The sequence below is a fragment of the Nematostella vectensis genome, chromosome 14 (genome assembly GCF_932526225.1).
Source record: "Nematostella vectensis chromosome 14, jaNemVect1.1, whole genome shotgun sequence".
Classification (NCBI taxonomy): domain Eukaryota; kingdom Metazoa; phylum Cnidaria; class Anthozoa; order Actiniaria; family Edwardsiidae; genus Nematostella; species Nematostella vectensis.
The window spans coordinates 12,292,410-12,313,029 of NC_064047.1; the positions used below are offsets into that span (position 1 = coordinate 12,292,410).

A 20,620-nucleotide genomic window follows, 5' to 3' on the forward strand; every position below is an offset into this window, starting at 1 on the left:
GATGGTGCAATTCAGTTGTAGATCTTTTGCTGAATGGTAGTTCTACAAAAGGTGGTTACGGGTTAGGTTTATTCGAAAGATTAATGGTGATCAAGTCCAGCGTTTGTGACACTTCGATAATTTGTCCTATTTATATATAATTTTCGGCGAAGGGATTTTGATCCTTTCTGTAATTGACAGAGAGTATCTTTTGACACAAATCCAATCCTGATGGTGGAACTTTGGGCCCAGAATACTCTAGGAATCTTGATTTGGGGCAGGACTTTGTACGACCACACAACAACAGCAGCAACAATTTGTACTAACCCTTTGGGTGACACACATATACACTGACTTTACTTGTTTGAGACATGATGAGGATAAGGAATTGTGCCTTCTTGATAAAAAGAGTATTGGTTACTTATCTGGTGATGGTGTAACTCCGTTTGTAGGTCTTGAGCAGTCCGCCATCCTCAGCGGCAAAGGTCCAGAGTACCTCCGAGATCTCTTGGGATTCCTGAAGCCCGTGCAGCAAAGTCCCAACAGTCGCTGGGTCAGATGTTTCTCAGCAAAGAGAGATGGCTGGGCTGCCAGGACCTTCCATGAAAAATGCAATGGCAAAGCGCCGAACATCGTACTCGTTAGTGTTGGAGGAAGATACGTGTTTGGTGGCTACTCTGACGTAGCGTGGACAAGTGAGTACACTAATGAATACGAGAAGGGTCGTATCAGGGTGAGGGTCGAGATGTCCGATCATGTTTGTAAATTATTGTTTGTAAACTATTTTTTGTTCATTACCATGAACTTTAAACTTAAGACTTGCAGTACGTTTTCCTAAGCCACCTTCCACCCAATATGTATTACGTCATATGATAAAAGGATTGGATAGACAAATATAGATATAGTTTGTTAGCAGCTACCATGGTATTACATGAGGTGAGCTCGTTAATTTTGCTGTTTGTTGCAGGAAAATGTTTTTACATAATTACAAGATTTTTCCTTGGACAACCCTTAAAGTAGGTGTTACTAAAATCGAGAAATTAAACAGAAACTCTGGATATCTTAGCGCAATTACATTCTTACTACTTCTGTTATTTATTTCCTGTTACATCGCAATACTGTAATTCAGATGCTTCCGAAAGCAGTTTCGTGTCTACATCGCAATACTGTAATTCAGATTCTTCCAAAAGCAGTTTCGTGTCTACATCGCAATACTGTAATTCAGATTCTTCCGAAAGCAGTTTCGTGTCTACACCGCAATACTGTAATTCCGATTCTTCCAAAAGCAGTTTCGTGTCTACATCGCAATACTGTAATTCAGATTCTTCCAAAAGCAGTTTCGTGTCTACATCGCAATACTGTAATTCAGATTCTTTCGAAAGCAGCTTCGTGTCTACATCGCAATACTGTAACTCAGATGCTTCCGAAAGCAGTTTTATGTCTACATCGCAATACTGTAATTCACATTCTTCCGAAAGCAGTTTCGTGTCTACATCGCAATACTGTAATTCAGATTCTTCCGAAAGCAGTTTTATGTCTACATCGCAATACTGTAATTCAGATTCTTCCGAAAGCAGCTTCGTGTCTACATCGCAATACTGTAATTCAGATTCTTTCGAAAGCAGTTTTATGTCTACATCGCAATACTGTAATTCAGATTCTTCCGAAAGCAGTTTTATGTCTACATCGCAATACTGTAATTCAGATTCTTCCAAAAGCAGTTTTATGTCTACATCGCAATACTGTAATTTAGATTCTTCCAAAAGCAGTTTTATGTCTACATCGCAATGCTGTAATTCAGATTCTTCCGAAAGCAGTTTTATGTCTACATCGCAATACTGTAATTCAGATTCTTCCAAAAGCAGTTTCGTGTCTACATCGCAATACTGTAATTCAGATTCTTCCGAAAGCAGTTTCGTGTCTACATCGCAATACTGTAATTCAGATTCTTCCGAAAGCAGTTTCGTGTCTACATCGCAATACTGTAATTCAGATTCTTTCGAAAGCAGTTTTATGTCTACATCGCAATACTGTAATTCAGATTCTTCCAAAAGCAGTTTTATGTCTACATCACAATACTGTAATTCCGATTCTTCCGAAAGCAGCTTCGTGTCTACATCGCAATACTGTAATTCAGATTCTTCCGAAAGCAGTTTCGTGTCTACATCGCAATACTGTAATTCAGATTCTTCCGAAAGCAGCTTCGTGTCTACATCGCAATACTAAAACTCAGATTCTTCCGAAAGCAGTTTTATGTCTACATTGCAATACTGTAATTCAGATTCTTCCAAAAGCAGTTTCGTGTCTACATCGCAATACTGTAATTCCGATTCTTCCGAAAGCAGTTTCGTGTCTACATCGCAATACTGTAATTCAGATTTTTCCGAAAGCAGTTTCGTGTCTACATCGCAATACTAAACCTCAGATTCTTCCAAAAGCAGTTTCGTGTCTACATCGCAATACTGTAACTCAGATTCTTCCGAAAGCAGTTTTATGTCTACATCGCAATACTGTAACTCAGATTCTTCCGGAAGCAGTTTTATGTCTGAGTATCCAGAGTGAAGCCGGCAGAAGGAAGATCTTAGGACCCAAGTTTATTTTTCTTTCGATAATCTTTCTAATAATCGTTTCATAATTTATCGTGTTTGGGGACAAACACAAGTTTGACAAGGGAGGTATGTTATAGGACGGTTTGTTATATTGTTTAGGTTATAGGAGAAACTTTACCAGCTTTTTCAGCTCATCTGGAATCACGAGGCAGTGCCTCAGGACTTTAAGGATGCCTCCATTATACATCTCTACAAACGCAAAGGAAACCGCCGTATCTGCGATAATCATCGAGGAATCTCCCTGCTGTCCATCGCTGGCAAAATTCTGGCCAGAGTCTTACTCAATCGTCTCATTGTACATCTCGAGCAAGGCCTCCTACCTGAAAGTCAATGTGGTTTCCGGAAGGAGCGCGGGACAACTGACATGATATTTGCTGCAAGGCAACTTCAGGAGAAGTGTCAAGAACAAAATGTCGACCTGTATTCCACCTACGTCGACCTGACAAAAGCGTTTGATACTGTCAGTAGAGAGGGCCTCTGGAAAATAATGGCGAAGTTTGGCTGTCCCAGCAAATTCATAAACATCGTACGCCAATTACATGACGGCATGCTTGCGAGCGTCCAGGACAACGGAGAAACCTCTCATTCTTTCCCTGTCTCAAACGGAGTTAAGCAAGGATGCGTCCTTGCCCCTACTCTATTCAGTCTGATGTTCTCAGCCATGCTGACTGACGCTTTTAAAGATGATGAGGTAGGCATCGGCATCAAGTATCGTTTCGATGGCTCTGTGTTCAATCTCAGGAGGCTTCAGGCGAAATCCAAGATCTCGGCTGATACTATAAACGACCTCTTATTCGCTGACGATTGTGCCCTCAATGCTACCTCTCAAGCAGACCTGCAACACAGCGTAGATCTGTTTTCTAGTGCCTGTAATAACTTCGGCCTCAAAATAAACACCAAAAAGACGGAGGCTATGCATCAGCCAGCGCCTGGAAAGCCCTACACTGAACCTAACATCATCATCAATGGTCAAAAACTCAATGCTGTTGACAAATTTACCTACCTTGGCAGTACTCTCTCCAGAAACGTTGTCCTCGATGACGAAGTTACCAACAGACTCGCCATAGCAAGCGCCGCATTTGGAAGGCTTCGTAAGAACGTTTGGAAAAGGAGAGGGATAAGAACAGATACAAAGATCAAAGTGTATCGTGCCGTTGTGCTGCCTACGCTACTTTACGGGTCTGAAACCTGGACTATCTACAAGCGCCATGCGATGAAGCTTAACCATTTCCACACTACCTGTCTGAGGAAAATTCTCAATGTTCGCTGGCAAGAAAAGATCCCGGATACTGAGGTCCTTGCACGTGCAGGTCTGCCCAGCATTCACACCATCCTGAAACAGTCTCAGCTTCGCTGGGCGGGGCACGTAGCTCGTATGCCTGATGAACGGCTTCCTAAGAAACTTCTGTTTGGTGAGCTTCAGCACGGAAAACGCTGCAAAGGTGGCCAGAAGAAGAGATTTAAAGACACCCTAAAACTCTCGCTGAAAGCATTCAACATCGATCACACCTCGTGGGAGCTTCTGGCACAAAACCGTCAAGGTTGGCGCCGTGTCATTCGCAACGGTGCTGCGGCATGCGAGGCAAATTGGACAGCTGCCGCAGAGGAGCGTAGAGCCGCCAGAAAGTCTCAAGATCCCAAAGCTGCAACAATACCATGCCCTCAGTGCCCCAGGCTTTTCCGTGCACAGATTGGCCTTATTAGCCATCTGCGCACCCACAAGCGTCCTTAGTCCCGCTCAGGATGACGGTGAAAATGAAAAAATTGAACACGATGGTCCTCGTCGTAGCGACGGACAAACAACACAACACACAAGGTTATTGTCGTCTAGTATTTCATGTTACTATCTTGAAGTTTTATTTATCTTTCAAGGATAATTTAGATTTTGTTTACAATTGATGGTTTCCTATGTCTAGATTTTAGCACGCCCGTGGACCCTCCGCATCGATGACCTTTTGGTGCGTCTAAATCCAGGGAGTGTACAGTTTCTTATACGTGGCGAAATCTCCGGTTTCTTTTTGTTTTGGAAATTTTGTTTGAACAGTTAAATTCTTTCTAAATTGTATGCCACCGCCCTCACTCCTTGGTTTAGACATCTCTACTTGTATCGTTATTTCAATTAGGGGAAACTTTAGTAGACACGCGCTCTTTCAGCATGCGTAGTTAAGTTTTAAAAGTTGCTTAATCATTAGTGTTATTTTAGGGTTACTTTGACTTCATAGATTATTCTGTAAATACGCAGGGACGAGAAACCAACTCTGTGATTTCCCACGCCCTCACGCTTTTGTCTGATTGGTTCGTTTTGCCAAATTTTCTCCGTTTCCTCTTGAATTGTTCTACATTCAAGATTGTTTTACATATTTCCTTTCATGTGGGACCACTACATGGGTATCTGTCTGGTCCAAGGGTATAAATATAGCGAGCCTAATTCTGTACTTATGCTGCTGCTGTGGCCAAACATTTGGAAAGCATTGAAAAACGCCAGCCTTGCCTTCGTCTTCATTTCCGTCTAAAGGATCCCGGCTTGTGCCCCTAACATTAATTCATACAATGGGAAATAATTTTGATTATTTTTGCTTTTTATCTTATGTTAATTAATAGAATTTCGAATATTATTTTTTACCGTTGTTTTGACTGAAAATACAACTTTAAGCTCCATTGAAGGGTTGTGGGTAAGGGATCAATTGTATCTTTTCCCATCGGCAATTCAATCACCATCCTTAGATGTATTTCACGGTAAAATAGCTTGGCATTCACTCATCAGAGGAGATACTAGTTATTATATAAAATGTGGTAGGACTGTATTTCTATTCCTTTTGATCAACTTTTTGCAAACACGGCATCTAATAAATCTCCATGAAATCTCTAATAAGCCCCTGGCGATTATTTCTTTTTGTCTTGACAAAATCTGCTCGATTAGAGGGAGGGGCTTGTTTCAAAACCTTTTTTTCATGTTCTGACACTAGGCATTTCGGCCCCTATAAAAGGTGTTAAAAATTAGTGCTTATTACTCGTACAAAAATAGATAAATCTAGCAAGAGTCAATTGTTCCTTTTGGAAAGATGTTTCTTCGGGGTTAGGGGTGAAGACTCAATTTCCTTGAATTTAAATAATACGAGTTCGGCACGGTTTTTGCTGTTTTTATTCTAGTTTGTATTTTAAAATAACGCATTTTGTTTTATGTTCTTCAAAGTGAGTGACCGTGGATGGCAGTCCTCCACCAAGTCATTCTTGTTCACGCTGTGTAACAAGAATGGCTACCGCCCTGAAAAGTTGCCATTGAGGCGCACGCCAGATAAATATGCCATTGGGGACCACACAAGTCTCGGTCCGGTGTTTGGTGGTCCGGTGTTTGGTGGTTTTGTTGACCTGTTTATCGCTGACAACGCGGGGGGTAATGAAAGGTCCTATACGTGGTCACAAACGTACGCTCATCCCCAGGGCGCCCCATCTGATGGCGAGTGTGACGTCTTTGCTGGCAAATACAGATTCACACCCGACGAAATGGAGGTATTTCACGAGGTGGTGGACTGAATACAGCTCTGAGCGTCTGTAAAATGACAATAGACATAAAGACGTGTAAACATTTGTTAGTTGGTACTGTGTCATGAGAATAATGTATTTTGAATAAGGCTTCACCATCTTGTGATGTGACCCGCGGTGCATCTTAGGTAGCATGTAAATCACAAAATATCACATGCTGTGAAAAAAACCCGCTAGCGAGGGTTACGGCACACGTTACTTTAGTCCAACCTTATTTAAAAACGTGTACATCTCGAGTATATATATCCGAATTTTATAACACAAATGCAAATTGTAAATTTAAATAATTATTCCTATAAGCTGTTAGAAACAATATGTTGTTTGGTCTAGATAACCACGTACAAGTTGTGTGTGTGTTTTTTACTTCTTTTTTAAAAATTAAGAACGATGCCTAACACGTGTGTCTTTGCGTAGAGGGAAGGGGAAGGGACTCCGATATTAGCAAGGTACAAGGCGAGGAAGTGCAATCAGAATTTATTAGATGGCTCCTGGGGGTAAATAAATATTGAAGCTCAAATGCGTGCCTGGTGGAGGCTGGTTGACTCCCTTTGCAAACTCAAGCAAAATGCAGAGCGTTGCAATATTGGGGGTTCTAAGAAACTCAGACCGTACTAAACTTTCTAATGTAGCGATGCACGACTCTTTATGACGCGGAAAAAAAGAATTTTAAAAACACAAAATTAAATATATTTAAGGTATGGTAAACCACACCCGACGCAGAAATACCAATAAATCTTATAAGACAGAGTCTGACATATATAGAACAACAAGTTAAATGAAATTAATAACTATGAATAGAAAGACCCTCGACATAAAACCAAATTGAGAACATTAAGGACATTTAAGAGCGTTCACAATATCTCTCCCAAGTTAAAATCACAGAATTGCGTTCACAAAGTTTATGCCCAGTGCACACTAGCGAAATATCGACATTACGACATGGGCGCGCGCACTCTTATCTTCGACATAACGACATAAGATTAAAAAAACATGTTTTTTCTTTTATGTCCTGATGTCCATGTTGTTATGACGGGCTAAACATAGTGCGCGCGCCCATGTCGTTATGTTGCTAGTGTGCATTATTAAGCAACCACAAACTAGCTATCAAAACAGGACGACACAAAACCCCTGAACGAAAAACGTGCCCAATATGCTTGGTCAAAGTCGAGGACGTGGAACAGCACTGATAAAATGCCCGGCATATAATGAATTAAAGGAACGAATAAATGTATGTTTTTTAAAAATTCGCAACAAAACAGATTTGAAAGCGATTGCTCAGTTTGAACCAGGAGAGCGCGACAAAAGAAATAGCTCAATTTTTTTGGGAAGCAACAAAAATAAGGGAAAGGGCGTTGTAATTAAATCTATAATGACATCGCTACAAAGTAAGATGATGAAAAACATCAGGAATAGGAGAACGACTTGAATACCTGCTGTCTTTTTTAATATGAATGTATTCGGCAAAACCCGTGAATTAAAGATGAAAAGGTGCCAAATAAAATTATTGAATTGGATCAGCATGAGGGGGGGGGGGGGGTCTGTTCGCTTCTATCGTGTTCGATATGTGACAGCTGAGCTCGCGCGCCTTGCTTGACAGGACGCGGAACAGAAGAACAGATTTGGCGTGTGATGAAAAACGAGAAACAAATGAGACATTTCTTGGAAAAGTAGATTGGACATCACTTCGGGCAGCAAAACAAAACTTTAAAGAGTAGCAATATTTGAAACATGACTAGCTTGAATTGTAAAGACCGCCCCACGGCACACTTGTAAACTTGCAATGCAACGGTGTTTTCGCGTTTTCTGTAAGCGTATATAAATTCGTGGATGAATAAAGTTGCATATCTGTACCCTGTTGTTGTGGTGGAGTGGCCTCTCTATAAAATTATACCACTTGTGAGGGTGGTTGTTGTGGTGGAGTAGCCTCTCTATAAAATTATACCACTTGTGAGGGTGGTTGTTGTGGTGGAGTGGCCTCTCTATAAAATTATACCACTTGTGAGGCTGGTTGTTGTGGTGGAGTGGCCTCTCTATAAAATTATACCACTTGTGAGGGTGGTTGTTGTGGTGGAGTAGCCTCTCTATAAAATTATACCACTTGTGAGGGTGGTTGTTGTGGTGGAGTAGCCTCTCTATAAAATTATACCACTTGTGAGGGTGGTTGTTGTGGTGGAGTGGCCTCTCTATAAAATTATACCACTTGTGAGGGTGGTTGTTGTGGTGGAGTGGCCTCTCTATAAAATTATACCACTTGTGAGGGTGGTTGTTGTGGTGGAGTAGCCTCTCTATAAAATTATACCACTTGTGAGGGTGGTTGTTGTGGTGGAGTGGCCTCTCTATAAAATTATACCACTTGTGAGGGTGGTTGTTGTGGTGGAGTGGCCTCTCTATAAAATTATACCACTTGTGAGGGTGGTTGTTGTGGTGGAGTGGCCTCTCTATAAAATTATACCACTTGTGAGGGTGGTTGTTGTGGTGGAGTGGCCTCTCTATAAAATTATACCACTTGTGAGGGTGGTTGTTGTGGTGGAGTGGCCTCTCTATAAAATTATACCACTTGTGAGGGTGGTTGTTGTGGTGGAGTGGCCTCTCTATAAAATTATACCACTTGTGAGGGTGGTTGTTGTGGTGGAGTAGCCTCTCTATAAAATTATACCACTTGTGAGGGTGGTTGTTATGGTGGAGTAGCCTCTCTATAAAATTATACCACTTGTGAGGGTGGTTGTTGTGGTGGAGTGGCCTCTCTATAAAATTATACCACTTGTGAGGGTGGTTGTTGTGGTGGAGTAGCCTCTCTATAAAATTATACCACTTGTGAGGGTGGTTGTTGTGGTGGAGTGGCCTCTATAAAATTATACCACTTGTGAGGGTGGTTGTTGTGGTGGAGTGGCCTCTCTATAAAATTATACCACTTGTGAGGGTGGTTGTTGTGGTGGAGTAGCCTCTATAAAATTATACCACTTGTGAGGGTGGTTGTTGTGGTGGAGTAGCCTCTCTATAAAATTATACCACTTGTGAGGGTGGTTGTTGTGGTGGAGTAGCCTCTCTATAAAATTATACCACTTGTGAGGGTGGTTGTTGTGGTGGAGTGGCCTCTCTATAAAATTATACCACTTATGAGGGTGGTTGTTGTGGTGGAGTGGCCTCTCTATAAAATTATACCACTTGTGAGGGTGGTTGTTGTGGTGGAGTAGCCTCTATAAAATTATACCACTTGTGAGGGTGGTTGTTGTGGTGGAGTGGCCTCTCTATAAAATTATACCACTTGTGAGGGTGGTTGTTGTGGTGGAGTAGCCTCTCTATAAAATTATACCACTTGTGAGGGTGGTTGTTGTGGTGGAGTAGCCTCTCTATAAAATTATACCACTTGTGAGGGTGGTTGTTGTGGTGGAGTGGCCTCTCTATAAAATTATACCACTTGTGAGGGTGGTTGTTGTGGTGGAGTGGCCTCTCTATAAAATTATACCACTTGTGAGGGTGGTTGTTGTGGTGGAGTGGCCTCTCTATAACATTATACCACTTGTGAGGGTGGTTGTTGTGGTGGAGTGGCCTCTCTATAAAATTATACCACTTGTGAGGGTGGTTGTTGTGGTGGAGTGGCCTCTCTATAAAATTATACCACTTGTGAGGGTGGTTGTTGTGGTGGAGTGGCCTCTCTATAAAATTATACCACTTGTGAGGGTGGTTGTTGTGGTGGAGTGGCCTCTCTATAAAATTATACCACTTGTGAGGGTGGTTGTTGTGGTGGAGTAGCCTCTCTATAAAATTATACCACTTGTGAGGGTGGTTGTTGTGGTGGAGTGGCCTCTCTATAAAATTATACCACTTGTGAGGGTGGTTGTTGTGGTGGAGTGGCCTCTCTATAAAATTATACCACTTGTGAGGGTGGTTGTTGTGGTGGAGTGGCCTCTCTATAAAATTATACCACTTGTGAGGGTGGTTGTTGTGGTGGAGTGGCCTCTCTATAAAATTATACCACTTGTGAGGGTGGTTGTTGTGGTGGAGTGGCCTCTCTATAAAATTATACCACTTGTGAGGGTGGTTGTTGTGGTGGAGTGGCCTCTCTATAAATTTATACCACTTTTGAGGGTGGTTGTTGTGGTGGAGTGGCCTCTCTATAAAATTATACCACTTGTGAGGGTGGTTGTTGTGGTGGAGTGGCCTCTCTATAAAATTATACCACTTGTGAGGGTGGTTGTTGTGGTGGAGTGGCCTCTCTATAAAATTATACCACTTGTGAGGGTGGTTGTTGTGGTGGAGTAGCCTCTCTATAAAATTATACCACTTGTGAGGGTGGTTGTTGTGGTGGAGTGGCTTCTCTATAAAATTATACCACTTGTGAGGGTGGTTGTTGTGGTGGAGTGGCATCTCTATAAAATTATACCACTTGTGAGGGTGGTTGTTGTGGTGGAGTGGCCTCTCTATAAAATTATACCACTTGTGAGGGTGGTTGTTGTGGTGGAGTGGCCTCTCTATAAAATTATACCACTTGTGAGGGTGGTTGTTGTGGTGGAGTGGCCTCTCTATAAAATTATACCACTTGTGAGGGTGGTTGTTGTGGTGGAGTGGCCTCTCTATAAAATTATACCACTTGTGAGGGTGGTTGTTGTGGTGGAGTAGCCTCTCTATAAAATTATACCACTTGTGAGGGTGGTTGTTGTGGTGGAGTAGCCTCTCTATAAAATTATACCACTTGTGAGGGTGGTTGTTGTGGTGGAGTGGCCTCTCTATAAAATTATACCACTTGTGAGGGTGGTTGTTGTGGTGGAGTAGCCTCTCTATAAAATTATACCACTTGTGAGGGTGGTTGTTGTGGTGGAGTGGCCTCTCTATAAAATTATACCACTTGTGAGGGTGGTTGTTGTGGTGGAGTGGCCTCTCTATAAAATTATACCACTTGTGAGGGTGGTTGTTGTGGTGGAGTAGCCTCTATAAAATTATACCACTTGTGAGGGTGGTTGTTGTGGTGGAGTAGCCTCTCTATAAAATTATACCACTTGTGAGGGTGGTTGTTGTGGTGGAGTAGCCTCTCTATAAAATTATACCACTTGTGAGGGTGGTTGTTGTGGTGGAGTGGCCTCTCTATAAAATTATACCACTTGTGAGGGTGGTTGTTGTGGTGGAGTAGCCTCTCTATAAAATTATACCACTTGTGAGGGTGGTTGTTGTGGTGGAGTGGCCTCTCTATAAAATTATACCACTTGTGAGGGTGGTTGTTGTGGTGGAGTGGCCTCTCTATAAAATTATACCACTTGTGAGGGTGGTTGTTGTGGTGGAGTGGCCTCTATAAAATTATACCACTTGTGAGGCTGGTTGTTGTGGTGGAGTGGCCTCTATAAAATTATACCACTTGTGAGGGTGGTTGTTGTGGTGGAGTGGCCTCTCTATAAAATTATACCACTTGTGAGGGTGGTTGTTGTGGTGGAGTGGCCTCTCTATAAAATTATACCACTTGTGAGGGTGGTTGTTGTGGTGGAGTGGCCTCTCTATAAAATTATACCACTTGTGAGGGTGGTTGTTGTGGTGGAGTGGCCTCTCTATAAAATTATACCACTTGTGAGGCTGGTTAAGCGGCAATGCCACCAGCTTACTTCCGGTAGATTACGTAACTATCTCCAATCATTTGTAATGGTACGCGAAAAATATTACAAAATTGTAAAAGCAGTGTGCCTATTAGAAGTTTCTTTGAGGAGGTGACTGATAATTTAGAGCGGATGGTCTGTTAAATAGCGCGGATTCTAATAGATTCTTCCGTCTTGAGCTGGTGGCAATGCTGCTTTAACTAGACGAATATTCCAGGGGTATAGAATTATCGGTTATCGCTTTTTGGGGCAGTGAAATTTTCCAATGCTCCTTAACTAGACGACTATTCCAGGGGTATAGAATTATCGGCTATCGCTTTTTGGGGCAGTGAAATTTTCCAATGCTGCTTTAACTAGACGAGTATTCCAGGGGTATAGAATTATCGGCTATCGCTTTTTGGGGCAGTGAAATTTTCCATTGCTGCTTTAACTAGACGAGTATTCCAGGGGTATAGAATTATCGGTTATCGCTTTTTGGGGCAGTGAAATTTTCCAATGCTGCTTTAACTAGACGAGTATTCCAGGGGTATAGATTTATCGGTTATCGCTTTTTTGGGGCAGTGAAATTTTCCAATGCTGCTTTAACTAGTCGACTATTCCAGGGGTATAGAATTATTGGTTATCGCTTTTTTGGGCAGTGAAATTTTCCAATGCTGCTTTAACTAGACGAGTATTCCAGGGGTATAGAATAATCGGTTATCGCTTTTTGGGGCAGTGAAATTTTCCAATGCTGCTTTAGCTAGACGAGTATTCCAGGGGTATAGAATTATCATCTATCGCTTTTTGCGGCAGTGAAATTTTCCAATGCTGCTTTAGCTAGACGAGTATTCCAGGGGTATAGAATTATCATCTATCGCTTTTTGCGGCAGTGAAATTTTCCAATGCTGCTTTAACTAGACGAGTATTCCAGGGGTATAGAATTATCGGCTATCGCTTTTTTTGGGCAATGAAATTTTCCAATGCTGCTTTAACTAGACGAGTATTCCAGGGGTATAGAATTATCGGTTATCGATTTTTGGGGCAGTGAAATTTTTTGATGCTGCTTTAACTAGATGAGTATTCCAGGGGTATAGAATTATCGGCTATCGCTTTTTGGGGCAGTGAAATTTTCCAATGCTGCTTTAACTAGACGACTATTCCAGGGGTATAGAATTATCGCTTATCGCTTTTTTGGGGCAGTGAAATTTTCCAATGCTGCTTTAAGTAGACAAGTATTCCAGGGGTATAGAATTATCGGCTATCGCTTTTTAGGGCAGTGAAATTTTCCAATGCTGCTTTAACTAGACGAATATTCCAGGGGTATAGAATTATCGGCTATCGCTTTTTGGGGCAGTGAAATTTTCCAATGCTGCTATAACTATACAAGTATTCCAGGGGTATAGAATTATCGGCTATCGCTTTTTGGGGCAGTGAAATTTTCCTGGAGCTCTGCCATCCCATGCACCCTCTGTTGTGCTATTACTTCATGCGCGAATGTTTATTCGGCTGAAATCTTTACCGTTTTTTTTTTTGTCAGAATGGCTTTGTTTTCTAAAAATTTTGCTCTTGCTTTTCCTATTTTTGTTGGTATTTGTCAACCCCCCCACACTTTAAATATCAAAAAGTCTATCCCTTAACATAATATAAACACACATTTGCATTTTTCTAGAATAACCCGGTCATGCCTATCGTAAATAGGGACATTCGCTATAAATCACGACAAGTGTCCCAGTTTTGTAAATGATACTAATACTCAGACAATATAATTCACTGATTATCGAACCTGGCTAATATTTCTCCTACCTCATATCTTTAAACCCTAAGCATTTAAATACATCTTCTAGTGACTTTAAATAATACAACACACGCACATGAATATTGGCCCTTCTTATCGCGCTGTTTTTGACACTAATGACTAATGAGAGAGAGTTTAAAAATTGAAATATCTTAAAAATTGCTTTGACCATCCACAATGTGCTATCACATTGTATTATTTCCTTTGTTGATAACATTTATTATTTTATTCACATAAGTGCAAAGTAAACAACAATATCTATTTATGCTATCATATGTAAAACCCGCCCCTACATTGCCAAAAAAATAATTGGCGTCCCAACAATATCCGTTACAATAACATTAACAATACTTATAACATGATAACTATCACGACCAGAGGAGCTTATTTCCTCAGCTATGCATAATACAGCTTGATAAAGAGTGGTCAGTTCTTACAAAAGCTCATCACACCGTCTTTGATAAACTTGATAAAGTTACTTTCATCTTGCAAAATAACTTCAGGAATGCTTCCCAGTTTTATTTGACGAGTTAGTATACAAATGGTGCACTGGGGTAGTAGTGCGTTACTCCCTAGGGGGTCTGTAGCGCATATTGCTAATCGAGCATACTTTACGAAGTCCTCATTAGCAACCTAGCGAAAAACAACTGACGAAGGTCTCTTCATTAAGAGTCCGAAACCGGTCTTGTAAACGCTATAACCGCCCGCCGATTTTTCTTCAAACGATGACATCGGAAGGCACCTTAGACGAGATGAGCGAGCCCTCAGAAAAAGCCAGATTTAGCCAAAGTGCACTTTGAATTCTACCAGTTACAGTGGCGATTCTCGGCAGCCTCAAATCTTCCTGTTTGATTTTAAGAAATCTATTAAAACAGGAGTGAGCTGTACTGCAGATATGTCCTAAATAACTCTAAGAAACTTAACATGCACAAAGAAAGCGCTTATGTCAGGTCGAGCAACGCTCCTATAGACGTGAAACATTAAAGAACGACAAATTCCACCACAAAGACATATAATATGTCTCCTAAGGCTTTTGTCACCTCATAAACCACGTCTAGCGTATATGGTCCTCCGTAGATCTATTTCTGCGGCATATAACGCTTAAGCAAAAGTGTAATCTCAAAGACACTACGCACTTTATTTACTTCATCAAAAGTATATAAAAGGGCGAAAGATTCATTGATTTAAATATCTTTGATGTCCATAGCTTACTGAAACTTTTCAGTACACGCATTCTCTTCTCTTGCCACCCTCTTAGTTATAAGAAGGGTTTGTGTCTAGGGAGATGGCCTACGTCCGTTGAGAACAAATTTCCCACTTGCCACCTTCTAAGCAGAAATCCGCAACGGTTACGGGATTTCACAACATACATAACGGCGAGTGTTCAATTCACGGACAGGCAAAATGCGTTTTGAGGCAAACATGGCATCTAATAAACGAATCTTAACATTTTGTCATGAGGTTCCACCCGGCTAAACAGAATCTTCTAAAGATTCTTATAAAAAACTGGCAACTTATCACGGATCTCAGCCTCATACGGCTAGAATTTTTAATGAACCTATAGTCTCTTATAGAAAGGAGAAACCGCTTATAGACTTTTAAGTCAGAGCGACAATCTCCCATAAAGGACTAGGTATCAAAGCAGATTTATTTACAATTGTGGCGGGTGTGGCTGTTGGCAATATTACACAACAATTCCCTGCCCTCATCGTGATGAATTCTGGATGGAAACCCGAACCGAGGTATTAAATCATCATAGATCTTCTTCGCCACCGTCGGGGCCGACTTGTTTCTTGTTGGGTAGGCCTGACAGAATCTTGTTAAGTGGTCCACGAAAAGCAAGATGTACACATTTCCACGGGAACTTTTCTCTAGATGGAGGAAATCAATGGCAATAATCTCCAAGGGTGCAGCTCTTCATAAACTAGCGATTTTAATTTTGATGGGAGGACCAACTGTCTTTTTGTCTTTGTTTCTCGCCAAAGTGTTCCGTCGCCATGGTTATGGAGCCTACTCAGTTGCCTTAAGAGTACGTACTTCGCTGTCCCAATACTTCCGGTCCTTAGGGGATGGATGCAGTCCTTTCAGCTTGTACTCCATGACTTTCTCGATAACCGGGTCCTCTTGTTGGTGTTTTAGTATCTCATTTGGCGTCATTTTTTGAATCGTAGTTGCGTCGTAATTGGTTCCGCGCTTACTTCGCCATACCTTGAGGTGACTGTGTTGACCCACGGACTATTGTTTTCTCGGTCTTCACTCAAAGGCTGCATCGCTGCCATCACACTCGCTCTGTCCATTTCTTCAGTGCAACAGGTCATCAATTCTTCCGGCTCTAGTGGTAGTCTAGACAGCGTATCTGCGTCGATGTTCATCGTCCCCGGGCGGTACTTGATAGTGAAGTTATAGTCCGCTAACTCCGCTACCCACCGGTGACCTGTTGCGTTAAGCTTAGCCGTGGTTAACATATAGGTCAATGGGTTGTTGTCTGTGTAGATTGTGAATGAAGGCGCATAGCAAAGGTAGTCTCGAAACTTCTCCGTAATGGCCTATTTAAGAGCGAGGAACTCTAGCTTTCCTGCGTGGAGGTGATAGTTCCTCTCTGCGGCCGTTAATGTCCTTAAAGCATATCCCAGAACCCTGAGACCGAATGTTTGCTGCTGATAAAGTACGGCGCCGAGACCGTCTTTAGACGCGTCAGTATGCAATATGAAAGGCTTCTCTGGAAAGTCTGGAAAGGCCATAACAGGCGGGGATGCCAGCTGGGAAATCAGAAATTCAAGTTTCTGCTGGTGACACGGAAGCCAGTTAACTGGATGCTTGTGTTCTTACCTGACACAGACTTTCTTCTCTGGTACATCTGGTCCTGGACTTCCTCGGGGGGTGACAGTAAGTCGTACAGTGATTTGGCATGACGCGAGAAGTCCTTTGATATACTGTCGATAATATCCAAGGAAACCCAGAATCTTTCTCAGCTCGCCCACAATGGCTGGCCTTTTCTCTATCAGTGCATTGATAGCAGCTGTGTCCGCCGGATCCATACTATAACCACTTGCTGATATGATTATCCTAATGCTGATATGATTCTCCTAAGTATCTCACCTTTCGCCTAAATAGTTCGCATTTAGACGGTTTTAGTTGATACCGTGCTTCTTAAGGTTAATTAATACCTGCTTTATATCAGCCAAATGCTGGGAAAACGTCTTTCTATATACCAATACATCGTCCAGGCATTCTGATTCTATTTCTTGGGATGCCAATAATACTTTCTGTCTCAGATCAAGCAAAATGACAAGAAAATCTTGAGGGGACTCACTAGAGGCTTGGACGGCTGTTGTCAGCTGTGAATACAGCTCGGTGGCACTTTTCTCCTGGTAATGTGCCCTCAACATTCTTCTTGTCTGGACTAAATTCAAACCCTGTTTACCCGTTCTCAAACAAAGACCTGGGTTAACTGCTTTTCTGACAGCTCCCATAATTTCTTTCTCAGTATACCCATTACTTGTGCCTGCTTTAATTTGATGTACTAGACTTGAAAAGCTGAGGTGATCTTTATTGAGCCTATCTGACCGGCAATCTTAAACTCTCTTCGCATAGAAAACTGAGGCTTTCATTCAACAAATTCTTCACTGCTTCCAAAATAGCCTGTAATTTATCAACTTCCAATTCCTCCTTGTCCAGGTAATTGGTAATTGCCTGTATTACTTGTAATGGATTTCTCTTCCGGTCGCCTTTACTGATATAACACATTTTTTTATAACTTTATTGTCTGTATTACACCGTAAAAACTTGATCCGGCTATATCAGGGGAAATCGTCGTGCGCGTGTTTGATCGTTCGATTCCTATACGATTATTCGGGGCTTAGCACTGTTTTGCTCTAGTTTTATCAGGTTACAGAGTTAATTAATATATAGATTTAGGCACTGCCTAAAAGCGGAGCCAGCATGACTTTTTTTCAGCATAAACTTGTGTAGAATCCCCCTTCCCTGCACTTTCATTATGCATAATGTTCCTCCACCCACAAAAACGGCACAATATGTTAAACATATAAAGATTGCATGTTCTATAAATACTGCAATCATTATTAAAAGGTGTCCGTCTAGGGAATAAAAGCATTTATTGACATTACTAAGGATATCATTAACTAAACTATACTTGATAGACAACTGATACAGCAAAATTAGCAAAATAAATTTATGCTTTGATTAACAGGGAAGGCTTTCAGGTGTGAAGGGAGGTCATATTTATTTTAAAACGAGGATCAATTATAAAAGTTTCTCACAAAAAACTGGGTGCTATTTTATTCTCTACAAAATTAAAAACAATAAACAAATACATTACAAATTGCTATACATTAAGTATATCAGCAAATCACACATAGTGGATTTGAGGTAAAAGTACTCATTCCCTGCCTGTACTGTCCCAATTTCTTTTACTTTTTTAAATTACTTTACTTAACTTGCAAAGATAGGGCTTTATCATTTTCTTATTCTTGAGTAAGTTTTAAAGTAAGCAAATATTAGAAAAATATCTTCAACCTTCTCTCTTATGCTTTAAAATGTAACTTTGCTAAGGGTGAATTAAAGCTAAAACATAATAAGAATAGGAACATCCACAAAATATTAAATGCATTCTTCGCATCCCTTACGTGAATGTTTGTGTTAGTTAATTTACCTTCACACAATTGATAATACTTTGCTAAAATAGTATATTAGTGTTAATGTAATGTTATTTACCTAGAAGTAACGTAAAGTAAACACTTAAGGATACTGTAGACCCGAGCGGTAATTACCCCGATCGTCCCGGCAAAACGCGCTTAATTTTAAGTGCTTTTGTCTGGTCCAAAGTGCTTAAACTTAAACAAGAGGTAAAAAACCTGAAAAGAAAACTCAAGGTGAGTTTACACCGTGTGATTATGCTGAAGTTGCAATACTTATGACAAAAACGAAATGGTTGTTATTGGTTAAACGGCGGCTTCGATATTCTGAATCCACTCCCTGGATATGAGGAATTTGGCTCTCAAACATAGGAAATATTTAGGCACAAATTCAAATTATGTCATTCGGTACTTTTCTCCTGCCCGGCCTGGATTTTATGATTTTGGTAATTATGTATCATATATTAGTAGCCGAATGCAGTGAATATAACACTATCAGCAAGTAGTTTTGGATTTTTAAAGGCTGTTACTGTGCGGTTTTTGCACATTGTAATAGTCCTCTCCGCTGTTATCACATAGAGAATATTAAGTGTTCTTTTTTGTATTTTTATAGGTTTACAAAGATGTTCCTGCAGAGGATCAGCCCAGTCCAGTGGTACGTCGATAAAACATCAAACAAACAATATAACCGGAACATAGAACTCGTATAGACTATATACATGCCTGATTGCTTATACATTGATTTTAGTTGTTTTCAATTAATTGTTCAATTTATTATTTAAAGTCACAACAAAAGCAGAAAATTAAATATCTGTCAAAGCCCCTGGAAGGGGTGAAGAGGCTCCTGTCAGACCTCTTTACCGAAGAAGAGCTCATGCGGTGCACACTGAAGGGGAAGGGAAGGTCCAGAGGGATGCCCTGGACCAGCAACAAGATGCAGATAATTTATGGTAAGTCACAACAGTGCGAGAAATGCAGAAAGGTATCACTTACTTAACTGCAACTACCATTATTTTTGCAGGTGCAATGAGGGCAAATTACGAAATGACTGATGAGAAAATGGACCAGCTGATTAGAAATCAGCAAAATCCTTAAAAGACAAAACCAAAAAATTCCTTAAGTAAAGCTAAGTGAAATGTCCATTAATGGTCCATTAATAATCATAGAGATATTTTAGCTTGCCTTGCAATTTTTGTTGTATACCAACTTTTTGTCGAATTTGGTTTTGTCTTTTAACGATTTTTGCTGATTTCTATAACGTTATAGAAGTCACTGTTCACGTTGTATCCGAAAATTATAAAGTTGATTATCAAATTTTGAGATAATTGTAAATTTGTTCTGTATTCTAAAAATAAAATTATTTGCTGGAAAATATTGCTAGCTATTTGTAATAAATTACCGGATATCCAAGAAAAGCGTATAATATTCTGCAAAATGACAATATTTCAATAACAATAACCTCAATTTCCTTCAATTCCGAAAAATCTAATAATATCCGATTATGCATTCACTAAAATCAAAGAAAATCCAATATTGTCTAAGAATATCGTTCTTTATCGCAAAAGGAACAACGCATCTATGCATTCCCTGTCACATTAATGCATATTCCAAAAAATCGCATTATATCCAATTGGATATTCCAGAATATCGTAGAAAATCCTGTTTAAAGTAAGACTATGCCTTTTGAGATATCCTAGAATATCCTGGAATATCGGTCCAAATTTACCGTGAAAATTCACACCTTGAATATCCTAGGAAATCGCAGGATGTTCTAAGATGAATATCGTGAGATATTCAAGGATATTACAGAAAGTCTTGGAATATCCCAGTTTCATTTCGCACGGTGCCGCGAGAGAAGTAAGCATCGAGCAAGGTCTCGTCTTCATGGTCTCTTTCCTCATCAGTCGTAAGCCACCTTCGACCGCTCTACTCCAGCGATTTATTAGGTACCCGGGGATCTTCTGAACCAGCCTCTTGTTCTCTTCTGGGTCGTTAAGCACGTTCAGAAATTGTGAGGCTGACATGGCTGGCTCGCTTGTTCTAGGAAGTCTGAAAACTTCCGTAGGCTGACGCCGTCGTTCGCCTGCACTCTTGGCCACTCGTGTAGTCTATGTCGATATGGGTCGGCCAGAAAGTACGGGTTGCCATAGCGGCGAGTGAGCATTTCCTTTGCTCGATCGCTAGACGATGGTGTACATTGCGTTATAAAACCCGAAGTCGCTTCCTTAGCTTCGCCGGCCGCATATCTTCCGAGTACAAACGTTCCTCCGCGTTACTAGACTGACGCTCTACAATGTTCTCAAAAGCCCTTAGACACCTCGGAAACTCTAATTGGTTCCCCCTAAAGATCTTTGGCTCGGGAAGAGGGAGCCTGTGGCGCGAGTTTCGCTCTGCGAGGAGGTCAGCTAAACGTGTTATCGAGTCAGTGTTCTCTGCGGGAGGGACAGTATATTGCTCGATAGAGGTACACGAGAATCG

At 41.0% G+C, this 20,620-nt stretch overlaps 1 protein-coding gene and 1 long non-coding RNA gene across 5 annotated transcripts in view; both read left to right on the forward strand.

The window, feature by feature from the left end:
• LOC5496836 overlaps window positions 1-20,620 on the forward strand; it is a 111,055-nt gene that overhangs the window by 11,475 nt on the left and 78,960 nt on the right. The gene's annotated exons all lie outside the window — the stretch shown is intronic.
• On the forward strand, window positions 13,014-19,039 carry LOC125559934. The gene is made up of 2 exons (XR_007306602.1): window positions 13,014-18,797; window positions 18,927-19,039. It is a non-coding gene; the product is annotated as an uncharacterized LOC125559934 (long non-coding RNA).